The 14,766-nt window shown below is 38.5% G+C and overlaps 1 pseudogene; it reads right to left on the reverse strand.

Moving 5' to 3' along the window:
• The window catches only part of LOC102840886, a 75,530-nt pseudogene extending 62,784 nt beyond the window's left edge, over nucleotides 1–12,746 (reverse strand).
• Between the last annotated feature and the right edge of the window lie 2,020 nt (nucleotides 12,747–14,766).

Consider the following 14,766-nt stretch of genomic DNA (forward strand, 5'->3'; position numbering starts at 1 on the left):
CAGGATCGAACATTGTTTCGTTCTGCTGTGCATGGAGTCGCTATGAGTCGGTTCCGACTCGATGGCACCTGACAACAACAACAACAACTGGCTTGATAGAGATTAGAGGATCCTCCTGAGACTATTGAATACTCTAAGATACTCTCTGAATTTAGGATTGAAGTTCACCTCTGAGGTCACATCTAGTCTCAACAGGTCCAGTAAGTCTGAATTTTTTAAGGATTTGGAGGTCACCTTTAAGCCAAATAATAGATTGTCTTATAAAATCATATCACCTATGAGTAATGTGCCCCCCTAAACAATCAACTATATCAGATCAACTGGTCAACATTTAGCCAAAAGAAAAAATGAGAAGGCAAGGGGAGGAAGGAAACTAGACTAATGAATACAGAACAAACAGAATGGAAATGATGAGAATGCTGACACATTGTGAAAATTGTAACTGATACAATGGAGCAATTGGCATAAAAATAGTTGAATGGGAACCTAATTTTCTGTGTAAACTTTCACCTAAATGACAACAAAATGTTATTTTTTAAAAAATAAGAATTTGATTTCTCTTCTGCTTTCTCCCTTTCCATCAGAATTACGTGCCTGATCAGAACTATTTGCAGTGGTAGCTGAGCACCATCTGGTTCTTCTGGTCTCAGGGTAAATGAGACCATGGTTCATGCAAACTGTTAGTTCTATGTTGTTGTTGTTAAGTGCCGTCGAGTCGGTTCCGACCCATAGCGACCCTGTACAGGGTTTCCGAGGGTATAAATCTTTACGGGAGTAGAAAGCCTCGCCTTTCTCCCACAGAGCGGCTGGTAGTTTCGAACCACTGACCTTAAGGTTCGCAGCCTGATTCGTAACCACTACGCTACCAGAGCTCCTTATGTTAGTTCTATAGACTAGTTTCTTTTCTGAGTCTTTTGTTTCCTTCTCTTTTGCTCTGAATGAGAAGTGACCAATAGTGGTTGCCCAGTATGCTTTTTCAAAACTTTAAACAAACTATTTATTGTGAATTGGGTAAAAATATGCAGAGCAGATCATTAGTATTACATTTGACAATTCATACACATTTTATTTCTTCTCATTGATTACAATCCCCTCAAAGTAACAACACTTATCCTGTTTCCTCCCTGTGTTTCTTGTTTCCATTCCTTCTTCTTTCCTAAATCTTCTGAACTTTGAAATGCTACCCTTTTGATCTCAAATAGGTAGTTTTTTTAAATCTCAAGTAGGTAGTTGTATTAACAATATTAGTGTGTTGCTTGCCTCATAAGTCTATCTTTTATTTTGATGAAAATTGAGCCAAGGAAGTGAGATCAGTTCTAGTCCTGAAAGGTGACTACTGGCTGTAGTCTCAGAGTTCTTACCAGTCATTCTGAGGCAATTTTAGATTCACAGGAAGTTGTAAAGATAGTACAGAAAAGTTGCTTGTACACTTCACCTAGTTTAGCCCAATGGTGATACTTACAAAACTATAGTACAACATCAAAACCAGGTAATTGAAATTGGAACACTAGATGTAAATTGTTCTACACCATTTTGTTGTATGTTAATATTCATGTAATTACCACCCAAAAGGAGTCCCAATGTGGCGCTGAACTGTAAGGTCAGTTTGAACCACAAGGTTGACTGTTCAAGCTCACCATCCACTCCTTGGAAACCCTATACAGGGTTGTTATGAGTCGGAACCTACTCAATGGCACTTAACAACAAAAACAACAACTACCACCAAAATAAAAATAAGAGAACTATGCTGTTCCCACAAAAAGTATCTTTTGTGCTATCTCTTTATAGTCGCACCTCTCTTCCTGCCCACCATCCCAAACCATTGGAAACCACTAGTCTGATTTCCATCTATAATTGATCATTTCAGGTAGAATTTCATTTTTATTTATCTACAGTAAATTTTCACCTAAAAGACAACAAAATATCATTTTGAGCTATCTCTGTGTATAGACATTTTTAGTAATTGATCTAAATACATACATACTGTTGTTAATTTAAGTGCCATCGAACTAGTTCTGACTCATAGCGACCCTATATAGGGTTTCTGAGGAGGAGCTGGTGGGTTTGACCTTGTGGTTAGCAGTACAATGCTTATCCTACAGCACTATCCCAGGTCTCCTTCTATATATACATACATATATACATATTATGCATACATATAAAATTTATCAGTTTACTGGAGTCCATATTTTACTGGTTTGATTGATGTGTACAAATTTTGCTATTGTTTGGTGCCTTTGAGTTAGTTGCTTCTGACTCATAGTGACTCCTGCAAAACAGCCTGAAACACTGCCTCATCCTGAACCATCTTCACAATTGTTATATTTGAGCCCATGTTGCCATCAGTGTGTCAATCCATATTTTGGGAGGTCTTCTTCTTTTTTACTGACCCTCCACTTTACCAAACATGATGTCCTTCTCCAGGGACTGATCCCTCCTGACAACATTTCTAAAGAATGAAAGATGAAGTCTTCCTTCTAAGAAACAATCTGGCTGTACTCTTCCAAGACAAATTTGTTTTTCTGGTAGTCCATGGTACTTTTGATATTCTTCCCCAACACTATAATTCAAATGCATCAATTCTTTTATGTCCAATTTCACATGCATATGAGGCAATTGAAAATAACATGACGTGAGTTAGGCCCACCTTAGTTCTCTAAGTGACATCCTTGCTCTTAAACATTTTAAATGCAGAAAAGACTGAAGTTCTCAAAGACTTCATTCTCCTTGGATCCACAATGTTCATGAAAGCAACAATCAAGAAATCAAGGGACATATTGCATTAAGCAAATGTGCTGCAAAACACATCTTTAAAAGATGTTCAAGGAGACCTGGGGTACAGCTGTAGGATAAGCACTGGACTGCTAACCACAAGGTCAATGGTTCAAACCCACCCGCTCCTCCTCAGAAACCCTATACAGGGCTTTTAAATTAATAATTTGAGAACTGAGCTGCACCTAACCTAAGCCATGGTATTTTCAGTGACCTTACGTGCATGTGAAAGTTGGACAATGAATAAGGAGGGACTAGTCCCTCAAGAAGGACATCATGTTTGGTAAAGTGGAGAGATGGCAGAAAAACAGAAAGACTCCCTCACTCCCAACAAGATGAATTGACACAGTGGCAGTAACATTGGGTCAAACATAACAGCGATTGTGAGAGAATGGCACAGGGCAGGGCACTGTTTCATTCTGTTGTGCATAGGCTCACTATGAGTTGAAGTTGGCACCTAACAACAATACCAGTTACACACACTTGTGTGCATATATACACATATGCACATGTGTATACTCCTTTTATTCTGTTGTTGTTACACAGTTGTATGTCTTACCATATTTTCCAAGAACATCTTTTTATTTTGTGAACTTCTTAGTGGCATCAAGCTGTGCACATCTCAGCCATTTGGCATGTTTCCTATTGCCCCCCCAATTAATAAGTTATGTACTATCCAGGGGCTCCTCGGTCCCTGCTTGGTAACTACCAGTGAACATTGGTTTCAGCACATATACCTATTCTTATAGTGTTATTGTTGTTAAGTACTGTTGAATTGGTTCTTATCCATAATGACCCTGTATAGAGTTTTCGAGGAGTGGAATCACCGACCTAGTGGTTCAAACTGAACCTAAAGTTGAGTGCTTATCCTATGGTGCCATACCAGGACTCCTAGTAGTGAGGTCATACAATAGCTGCCTTTTTATGATTGATTTATTTCACTCAGCGTAATGCCCTTCAGATTCATCCAAGTTATACAGGTATTTCACATATTGGAAGTACAGCAAACTATACTTAGGGCCGTCTGTTTTTGGTACATCTTATCATTATGGTGCTGTGGGTTAATGCACCAGACTGCAAAGCCGTTTGAACTTCAAGGTCAGTGGTTCAAGCTCACCAGTTATTGCTCAGAAACCTACACAGGGTTGCTATGGGTCGGAACCGACTCGACGGCACTTCATAACAACAATAATCATTAGTAATATGTACTACGTGCAGTGTTGCAACATGTAATTTGCTGATGTCATCCTTCTCAGTTGATGACTTGCAGATGTTCAAAGATTGGATTTATAAACATATTGATAATAAAAGGCAACAATAATGAAAAGTTTAAAAAAAGATACGTACTTGACATACACCAGAACTGGCTTATGACAGAGCTGTCAAAATGGAACCTCACCGTAAGTCAAGGACAACCTATATTTTGAGAACTCATTATCAGTTATAACTGCAAGGGTCCTGGTGTACCAAACTTTGTCCGTTCATCAGTTGATAGGCACTTAGGTTGCTTCCATCTTTTTGTGATTGTTAAGAATGTTGCAATGAACATCGGTGTGCATATGTATGTCTGATTGTATCTTTAATATTAAATCGCTAGGGTTTGTACTTAGTAGTGGGATTGCTGGCTCATAAGATTGTTCTATTTCTAGTCTTTTGAGAAAGTGCTATGCCATTTCCCGTGGTGGTTGTACCGTAGTGGTTACAAGTCGGGCTGCTAACCTCAAAGTCAGTAGTTTGAGACTACCAGTCATTCCACAGGAGAAAGATGAGGTTTTCTGCTCCCATAAAGATTTATTAGAGTCTCAGAAATCCTATACAGGGCCGTTGTGAGTCAGATTGACTCCACAGCACATAACCACCACCACCAGCAGTAGATAAGGGTTCCAATCTCTCCACAATCTAACCACTATTTGTTGTTTTTGTTTTGTTTTCTATTTAAATCAGTGCTATTTTTGCAGGGGTAAGATAGTATCTCATTATAGTTTTTTATAATAAAGCAGATCATCAGTTTTACATTCAATAACTCGTAAGCTTTGCTTCATTACAAGATTGCAATCCCTTCCATGTGCCATCCGTTAAAAATATTTACCTCTATTCACTTTAGCACTTGTATTTCTCCCTATAATGAAAAGTTACAAAAAAAAAAAAAATAGAGAAGTATTTGACATACATCAGAACTGGCTTATGACAGAGCTGTCAAAATGGAACGTCACTGTAAGTCAAGGCCAACTTATAGTATAATTTATTATTAGTTATAACTGAAAGGGTCCTGGTGTACCAAACTTTGTCCATTCATCAGTCTCCCACTACCCTCATCTTGCCTCTGCCAACCTCCCTTTAGTTGTATATTACCTGCCCTAACACCCATGTTAACATGTGTTTACCCTCTAGCCCATGAATAATTCCCTCTCCCCACTCCCATAATCATCATAGAATGTTTATGTTACCAAGAAAGTCCTGTCTTAACTTCTTACATTGTTCTCATAAGTATTTGTCCTTTTGTGATTGACTAATTTCACTCATGAAAGCAGCAATCAAGAAATCAAATGATGTATTACATTAGGCAAATCTGCTGCACAAGACCTTTTTAAAGTGTTGAAGAGCAAAGATGTCAGCTTGAGGACTAAGGTGCACCTGACCCAAGTCCTGGTATTTTCAATAACCTCATATGCATGTGAAAGCTGGACAGTGAATAAAGAAGACCAGAGAAGAATTGATGCTTTTGAATTATGGTGTTGGAGGAGAATATTGAAAGTGCCATGGCTGCAAAAAGAACCAATAGATCCATTTTGGAAGAAGTGCAGACAGAACGCTTCTTGGCGGCCAAGATGGCCCAACTTTGTCTCTCATACTTTGTCTTCTCATACTGTCAGGAGGAACCAGTCACTGGAGAAGGATATCATATTTGGTAAGGTTCGAGGGTCAGAAAAAAAGAGGAAGACCCCCAGCAAGATGGATTGGCCAAGTGGCAGCATCGATGGACTCAAGCGTGGCAACAATAGTGAGGTTGGCCCAGGATTGGGCAGTGTTTCGTTCTGCTGTGCATAAGGTCACTGTGGGTCAGTACCAACTTGATGGCACCTAACAACAACAATTTCACTCAACGTAATGTCCTCCAGGTTCATCTGTGTTGTGAGGTGTTTTGCAGATTCATCGTTATTTGTCAATGTTGTGTAGTATTCCATTGTGAGTATGTACCAAAGTTTAACTACTCTGTTGATGGGCATTTAAGCTGTCTCTTGGCCCAGGACTGGGCAGTGTTTCATTCTGTTGTGCATAGGGTCACTATGAATCAGTACTGTCTCAATGGCACCTAACAACAACAACAACAACAAATCTTTTTGATGTGTCTCTTGTAGACAGCATATTGAGGGATCCTAGTTTCTTATCTAGAAATATTAACCCGTCACTGGAGAAGGATATCATGTTTGGTAGGGTGGAAGGCCAGAGGAAAAGAGGAAGACCCCCAGCAAGATGGATTGGCAAAGGACAGCACCAATGGGCTCAAGTGTGGCAACAATAGTGAGGTTGGCCCAGGACCGGGCAGTGTTTCGTTCTGTTGTGCTAAGGTTGCTATGAGTCGGTACCGACACAATGGCACCTAACAACAATAGCAACATTTTCTTATCCATGTTACTAGTCTCTGACTCTTGACTGGTACATTTAATCCATTGATATTCAGTGAAATTATAATTGATAGTTATAAATTGATTGCTGTTGTTTCGCTGTTTTGTGTGTGTGTGTGTGTGTGTGTGTGTGTGTGTGTGTGAGTTGCTGCTGGTTTCTTTGTTCCACATAATTTTCTGCACTGAGTTCGTTTTGTGTTTGCGAGTTTTATTTTCATTTTCATTTCTGTATTGTTAATGTTTACTGATTTTTTCTTTGAGATTACCATGTAATTTATTAAAATAAAAAGAAGGAATCACACTCTTTTCCTTGATTCTGATTTGAAAGAGAATGCTTTCAATGTTTTGCCTTTAAATGTGAGTTTTAATGTGGATTTTTGGGAGATACCTTTTATCAAGTTAAGGAGATCCCATTCTATTCCTGATTTACTAGAAGTTTTTTTTTTTTTTTTAATCAGGAATGGAAATAATCATACAGTTTTTAACTTTTCTTTTGTTAATGTGGTGCCATTTACTTTAAAAGCCTTTTAATTAATTCAAAATCATTACTTAAGTTAAAAGAACAATGTTTTAAATGAAAGCTTTATTAAATCACCATTGAGATAAAGCAATGAAGAGTCTGAGATGATTATAAGATCATTTATTACCTTAATCATATTTTAGTCAATAAGGGGATTTGGAGTTAACTCAATTTTAAAGAGCTGTAAATCAAAAGGAATTTTCTTGCCTATAAGTCAGTCACATCTGCTAGTGTGCTATGTCATTTGTAAGGAGGTCAGTTTCGTATAGACCTTTAAAAAAGAAGTTGCTTTAATTAATTAGAGCAGTTGGAAAACATTGTTTCAGTTGAGAATCCCCAAACCTCACTGTCTCCTGAGGTTCTGAAGTCTAATGGTAGGAAGTTTTAGAATAGTAAGAAAAAGAAGAGGTGGAGAAACTCAGCCTTCTTTGATTGGCTTTAACTGTAGCTATCAATCTATGGAATGACTGGCTTGTGTGATCTACAGTGTAAAATGTATATCTTGTGGAATGCTAACAAATGTATTGCTTTATGGATAATTGTCAATGTCTTTAGTCAAGGGAGATAGATAGTTTTTTAGAAAATGAAATACATGTTTTGGTAAGTAAGGATATAATGAGAATATAAAATGATTATTGTTTTTTCTGGCTCTGGAATATTAACTCAGTTTCGGTTTTATATAAAAGTATTTTAATATCCACATTCTACATATCCAACAACTAAAGAGGAAAAAAGCATTCACTGTATTAAGAGATTAATAAAAGTTCACGACATTGAGAAGGAACAATAAAAATAAAGATCAGAACAATATGAAGCACATATCCACCCAAGTGAAATATTTTTTCTTCCTTTGGAAAGAATAATATTTCACTTGTCAAGAGGAATAAAGGAGGTTCTCACACTTAACCAAATACTACATGGTAGATGGAGTCCTGGTGTGGTGCTGTAGAATAAACACTGGGCAGCAAGTTTGGTTTGAGCTGCAAGGCTGGTGGTTCAAATTCACAGCTGCTCCTTAGAAACTCTATGCAGGGTTGCTGTGAGTTAAAACCAACTTGGCGGCATTTAACAACAAGCATGGTAGATAATAATTTATATTAAATGGAGTAAATAAGTTTATTATGTCAATTAAAAAAAAAAATCTCTGTACCTTCCTAGTGTGGCGTTGTGGGTTAATACGCTGGACTGCAAAGTTGGTTTGAACTACAAGGTCGGTGGTTCAAGCTCACTAGCTGCTCCTTGGAAACCCTATACAGGGTCACACCTGACTCAACAGCACTTAACAACAACCCTAATTTTGGCTTAAGGAACTCGGTAACGCCTCATGGTTTACTTTTTATCTCAATTTCTCATTTGTTTTTATCTGCCCTCGCTCTGTATCTTCATTCTAATCATCCCAGTCCTGCGTCTTATACTTCAGATACCTCATGCTCCTCTACAACACACATTATCTCTGCCCAGATTCCATTTGTTGGCTGGCAATGGAGATTTGGCATCTTCCTCAGAATGACTTCCGTTAAAAAGCTACTGAAAAACCTGGCCACAAAAGCAAGGACTTTCTCTTCTTTCTTTAAAAGAAAAATGTATATTGCTTTCTGAGACTATAACAACAGAATATAGCTAATTACTTTTATTAAAAATTAATTATTTTCCCAAATATCACTAAATATACATTTACTTTTCCTTGAACAAAAACACTTTCTTTTTCAGCTTGATTAGCTATGCAACTTAAAATATATGATCGGGTTTCAAAAACTCAAAATTTCCATGAACTTTTTGAAGCCCTCTCAAAATTTAAAGAGCCTATTTAAAATGAATTCCCTAATAATTAATTTGATTAATTATTAAGTAACTAATAATTAAATTAAAATAACATGTCAAATGACTAATAACATGCAAGAACTGATATCTATGACCAGAATGTGATGAAATTATACAAACTGAAGTCTCATTTCCAATCACATATTATCACTTTTTTTTTCTCCCAAATAGAAGATTGATTTTAAGTAAATGAATACTAAGTTTTTAGTATGTCCTGATGTTACAGAGAAAATGCTTTACTAAAATCCTGTATAATCATGGTATGGTCTCTCAGGGTCCAGTAACTTGACTTATGCAGGTCTAACAAGACCAACTTGAGTTTGGCACAAACAGCACATACAGACAAAAAGCAGCAAGTAGCAAAAAAGGTTTATTAAGCTATGACAGTACACTTCTCTGAAGAGGAGAAGCAGGCCTCTCTCTCAAGTGAGAGAGAGCACTGGCTTGCTGTTCCTTCTCCTCCTTCCTAGGGTTTTTCACTTGTCTCCCTCAGGTTTAATTCTGATTGATGGCACATAGTCTTCATTTGCACTTTTTTGGTGGTCTGGTACTGCTCTATTTCTTAGAAGGTGTGCTGCGTTCAGTTTTCTGGAATTGTTGATTCAGGTCTCAGGTGTTGGGGCGCTGTTAGGCCTGTTGTTAGGTTCCTACTCTGTCCCTAACACAGGCCATTCTAGACTCCGATGTGTACAATCCACTACTTCTACCATGTAGAGCCATACTTAACAAAGATGATTCACAAACCTTAGAAACCTCAGATGTCTAATATTATTGAACTTTGTCCAGTGGCTCTCATCCACTTCTTCCAGACACAGATCAGACCTGTGGGTAAGCTCTGCAGATACCCTTGTATTCACTTCTGGGTCCAGAGGTTCTACCCCCCAGGTAGACGGTTCTATCCCAGTTTCCCTGGAGTTCTTTGAAGGCATGGCTTTGGCCTCACTCTACTAATTCTCTTCTCTCAGTCTTAAGGACTCATGAAACACCACTGCTTTCTTAATACAAATCTTTCCAAGAAAGTGTAGATTTTCTTTCATATTGTGAAATAAAATCTACAGCAATTTCTTTGTGTTATTTGTTTCCTTCTGAACAATGGCTTTCTTTTTGGGAAAGCATTCTCTTTATCTTCTTGTTTTCCACCATTTTCCCATCACCCTAAACCACAGACAACCTCAGGCACAGCTTTTGCTCCCAGGGGATCTGAACTGACCCCCATCACAGCTGCCAGTAGGACTCTGACCTTAACTCAGTTTATAATTCTTTATTTTATTTTTTTTACTTTTATTGCGAATAAGTGAAGATTTATAGATAAGATAATCAGTTTTACATTAAACAAATCATATGCTTTGTTTCAGCTCAATGATTGCAATCCCCTCCATGTAACAACAGTTCTCCTGCTTCCTCCCTGTGTTCCTATTTGCGCTCCATCTACCTTCCCATCCCTTCTCAACTTTGTCCTTAGGGAAATGTTGCCTTTTTGATATTGCATGGTTGACCATTCCATGGTGAGCATTCCTTATTAGGGTTGTGGGGTGGTGGTGTGACACTGAGTCAGTTCTGACTGTTAGTTTCTGAGGCTGTGAAGTTTTACGGTAGCAGAAAACCTCATCTTTCTCTCTCAGAGTGAGTGATAGATTCGAACTGTTGACCTTGAAGTTAGCAGTCCAGCTGGTAAACCACTATGCTACCAGGGCTCCTTTACTAGTGTTGTCGCCTATGTACCTATCTACTGCTTAGCTGAAAATTAGGCCGCAAGGGTGAGTTCCCTTGTGGTCGAAAGGTGGTTGAGAACCATAGTCTCAGTTTCCTTCAGTCTCTTTCTGACCAGTAAACCTGGTCTTTTTTTTTTTAATTAAAATAAGTTTGAGTATTGTTCTACATTTCTCCCACTATATCTGGGACCTTCTAATGTGAGCACTTTCAGAGCATATAAAGTTAGTGATCAGTTTTTTTTCATCCCTTTAAAGAATAATGTTGGAATCTGGATTGGGATTACATTATATCTATAGATTGCTTTGCTTGTGTTGACATTTTCACAATTCCAAGTCTTCTTATCCGTTAGCATGGTATATTCTTCCATTTTTGTAAGTCATTTTTGGTTTCTTGTACTAGTGTTTTGTAGTTTTCTTTGTATAGGTCTTTTGTTTCTATGTTTAGATTTATTCCTAACTATTTCATCTTTTGGATGGCTATTATAAATGATACTGCATTCCTAATTTCCTTTTCAGAGTTACCTTTATTAATATAGAGAAATCCAAATGATTTTTGTATATTTTTCTTGTACCATGCCACTTTTCTGAATCTTTCAATGAGTTCCAATAATTTTCTTGCTGAGTCTTTGGCATTTTCTATGCATAGGATCATATCATTTTCAAATATATAGAATTTACTTCCTCTTTGCCAATCTAGGTGCCTTAAATTTCCCTTTTTTGTCTTATAGGTCTGGATAAAATTTCCCACACAATCTTGAATAGGAGTGGTGATAAAGAGCATCTTGTCTGGTTCCTGCTTGCAAAGAGAATGCTTTCAGTTTCTCTCCATTCACAATAATGTTGGCTATTGGAGGTGTATATTTGCTTTTAATTATGTTGAGAATTTTCCCTTCTAGTCCTACTTTGTTGAGTGTTTTTTTTTTTTTTAAATCAAGAATGGATGTTGGATTTTGTCAAATGCCTTTTGTACATCAATTTATATGATCATGTGGCTCTTTTCCTTTGCTTTATTTATGTGGTGGGTTACGTTAATTGTTTTTGAACCATCCTTTCATCGCTGGCACGGATCTAACTTGATCATGATGTATTATTTTTTTGTTACGTTGTTGAATTCTATTGGGTAGGATATATTTGCATACATGTTCATACCTAATATGTATTCTGGGGTTTCCCATCCTTTTCTATGTTCTAGAATTGTCTGAATATAATTGGTGTCATTTCTTTTCTGCATGTTTGGTAGAATTCACCAAATCTGGACCTGGATTTGCTTTTGTTGGGAGTTTTTTTTTAATTACCTGTTCATTTTCTTCTTTTGTTATGGGTCTGTTCAAGTTTTCTACTTCAATCAGTGTTACTAACTTAATTTTTTGCAGTTTAAAATATACTAAAATACAATATGACATACTATCTCATAGTCTACTTTCAGATGAAATATGGTCTGCATGGGTAAGCCAAAACAGTCTGCCTAGGGAAATCTAATTAAAAAACCAATTCATTTGAAATGTTTTAAGAAGAGGACTGGTGGCTACAAATGTTGCTTCTACTGAAATTAATTAATAATTTGGTAATTTAAAAATTAATGAAAACCATGTTAGAAACACATTTCAGCATATTATTGTCAATAAAGAGTTCCCTTAATAGAAATATTTAAAGTGAAAACCAAAATCCAGATAGTGGACTTTGGAGTCAGATGATCTGATTTTAAATTCTAGCTATGCTATTTTTTTTTGTCATTCCCATGAGGCGTTTTTTGGGCAGACCTGGGGTGGGGGCAGGGACTGTGCCTAGAAGAAGGTGTTGGGCCACTTGGTGGTGACGCAGGACCCGGTGGGGCAGTAGGAACTTGATCTTGGAATCGTGGAGCTACTTGACTGCAGGCCTGCGGCACTTGCTGGCTGTAGTCTCCTCCACTCTCATGATCTGGATAGAATGGGCGTAGACGCCGTGCCGAGCGCCCATGCCTTGGTAGCACTGGGTGACGGCACCCGAGGTGGTCAGGTCCCGGTACTCCTGGTACATGTTGTGGGTCCCACTTCGGGAGTCGTAGCGCAGCCAGATGCTGAAGTTCTTTACCCGCAGTGAGGACTTCTCGAACACCTGCCCACAGTACATGATCTCCCCGGAAGACTTCTTCATTTTCTTCAGCTGTGACACAAAGTACCAGAAGCGGGACTTGGCGACGACATGGTTAGATGCAAAGATGCGCATTCGGTAAAGTGGTGGTGTCTTACACTTGGGGGTCGGCAGGTAGCGCCCCACCACCTTATACTCACGAAGTGTGCCCGAGGCCTTCATGGCGATAACTCCACGTTCGCCGCTACCAGCAAAAGCGCTATGCTATTTATTAACTGTGATTGTTGTTGTTAAATACTGTGCAGTCGGTTCTGATTCATAGTGATCCTGCACAGGGTTTCCGAGGCTGTAAATCTTTACGGGAGCAGAAAGCCCCATCTTTCTCCTGCGGAATGGCTGGTAGATTAACTGTGATACCCCGGGTAAATAATTCAGTTCTTTATACCCCAATCTTCTCATCTGTATAATGGCGACTGTAATGATTACTTCCTGGTTATTATAAGGAATAAATTAATTGAGGCATGTTGAATGCCCAAGATAATATCATGAATTCCCAGATAATGATATTTCTTGTTTCCTTCTTGTAAAACAGTACTGTCATTCTGCAGTACAATGATCAGGGACTCTAGGCCTAGATTACTTGGGTTGATTCCTGGCTCTACCACCTTGCTAGCTATATGACCATAGACAGGCCGCCTAAACTCTCGATGCCTTATCTGTAAAATGGATGTAAGAAAAACATTTATTTCATAGGGTGGTTCTGAGAACTATAAGAGTTTAGGGAAATGCCTAGAGCAGTACCTGGCACATAGAAATGCTATGTAAGTATTGTTTTGCGCCATTGAGTCTGACTCATAGCGACCCAATGTGATAAAGCAGAACTGTTCCTCAATGTTTTCTACATTGGAATCTTTACAGAAGCAGATGACCAGGTCTTTTCTCCCATAGAGCCACTGGGTGAGTTCAAATCACCAAGCTTTTGATTAGTAGCCACAAACACAAGGTCAACAGTTCAAACACACCAGGTGTTCCTCGGAAACCATCTACAGGGTTGCTGAGTCAGAATCGAGTTGAGCGGACTAAACAACAACTTAACCATTGTATCAACTGGGCTGATAAAAGCATTCGTTCGTATTATTGTAAGAGGCTTGGTGGAACTGTGGATTAAGCATTAGGCTGCTTACCTCAGGGTTAGCAGTTCAAACCCACCAGTCATTTCACTGCAATGACATTGGGATTTTTGTATTATTGTAATGAGATACTTGTGCCTTCTTATATTGGCATATTTTTTAATCGTGAGGACTTTATAAGTATAGCTGTAATCAGCAATATGCTTCTGATCTGAGAAGCGTGTATTGGTGGAGTTTTCTGACTTGAATGTCAGGGGTGGAAGGAAGAGGGTAGAGAAGCAGGCTACCCATTTCCCAGCTCCAGTGAGTTCAAACAGCCTTCTTTGCCTCTTCTAACTCTGTGCACAAGGAGACAGAAGCAAAGTTAGTACACAGCCCCCAGGCACCACAAACCCTCGCTAAGCATTGCTTTAATGAACACCAACATATTTTAGTTTCATTGTAAATGTTGCTTATTGTGAAAACTGTATCATAACAACACTGAAGGATTTCTTTTAAAATGAAAAAGAAATTGACTACAAACACACCACATGATGTAAAAACTGATTTTGGTTTTCTTTAGTTCTCTCTAGTTTTTCTTTCAGTGAATATACCGAGTATATGGTTGCCAGTAACATGTATATACAATTATATCATCTGCTGTGTTTAACATCCAGGGGCCTTGGTGCTGTGGGTTAGGCGTTAAATTGCTAACTGCAAAGGCAGCAGTTCAAACCCACTAGCTGCTCTGTGGGAGAAAGATGAGGCTGCCTGCTCCTATGAAGATTTACAGTCAGAATCAACACAATGGCAGTGGGGTGGGTGTTGGACATTAATGGGTAGCCCCCTTTCCTTGTTACATAGTCATTCTGAATATTACTGTTGATGGTTGTGCAGTCAAGTTGGTAGACCATAGTCTGCTGGTTTCCTAGTGCTGCTGTAAGAACTGAGGAGGCAAGAAATCTGAACTGAGGGTGGTGTAATGGGGTAAGCACTGGGCTGCGAGCCACAAGGTTGGCGGTTCAAATGCAACAGCTGCTCCCAGGAGAAAGATGAGACAGTCTGCTCCCATAAAGATTTAAAGCCTCTGAAACCTTCTGGAGAAGTTCTACTCAGTCCTATAGGGTTGTTAT

Source organism: Chrysochloris asiatica, unplaced genomic scaffold (assembly GCF_000296735.1).
Source record: "Chrysochloris asiatica unplaced genomic scaffold, ChrAsi1.0 scaffold00009, whole genome shotgun sequence".
Classification (NCBI taxonomy): Eukaryota; Metazoa; Chordata; class Mammalia; order Afrosoricida; family Chrysochloridae; genus Chrysochloris; species Chrysochloris asiatica.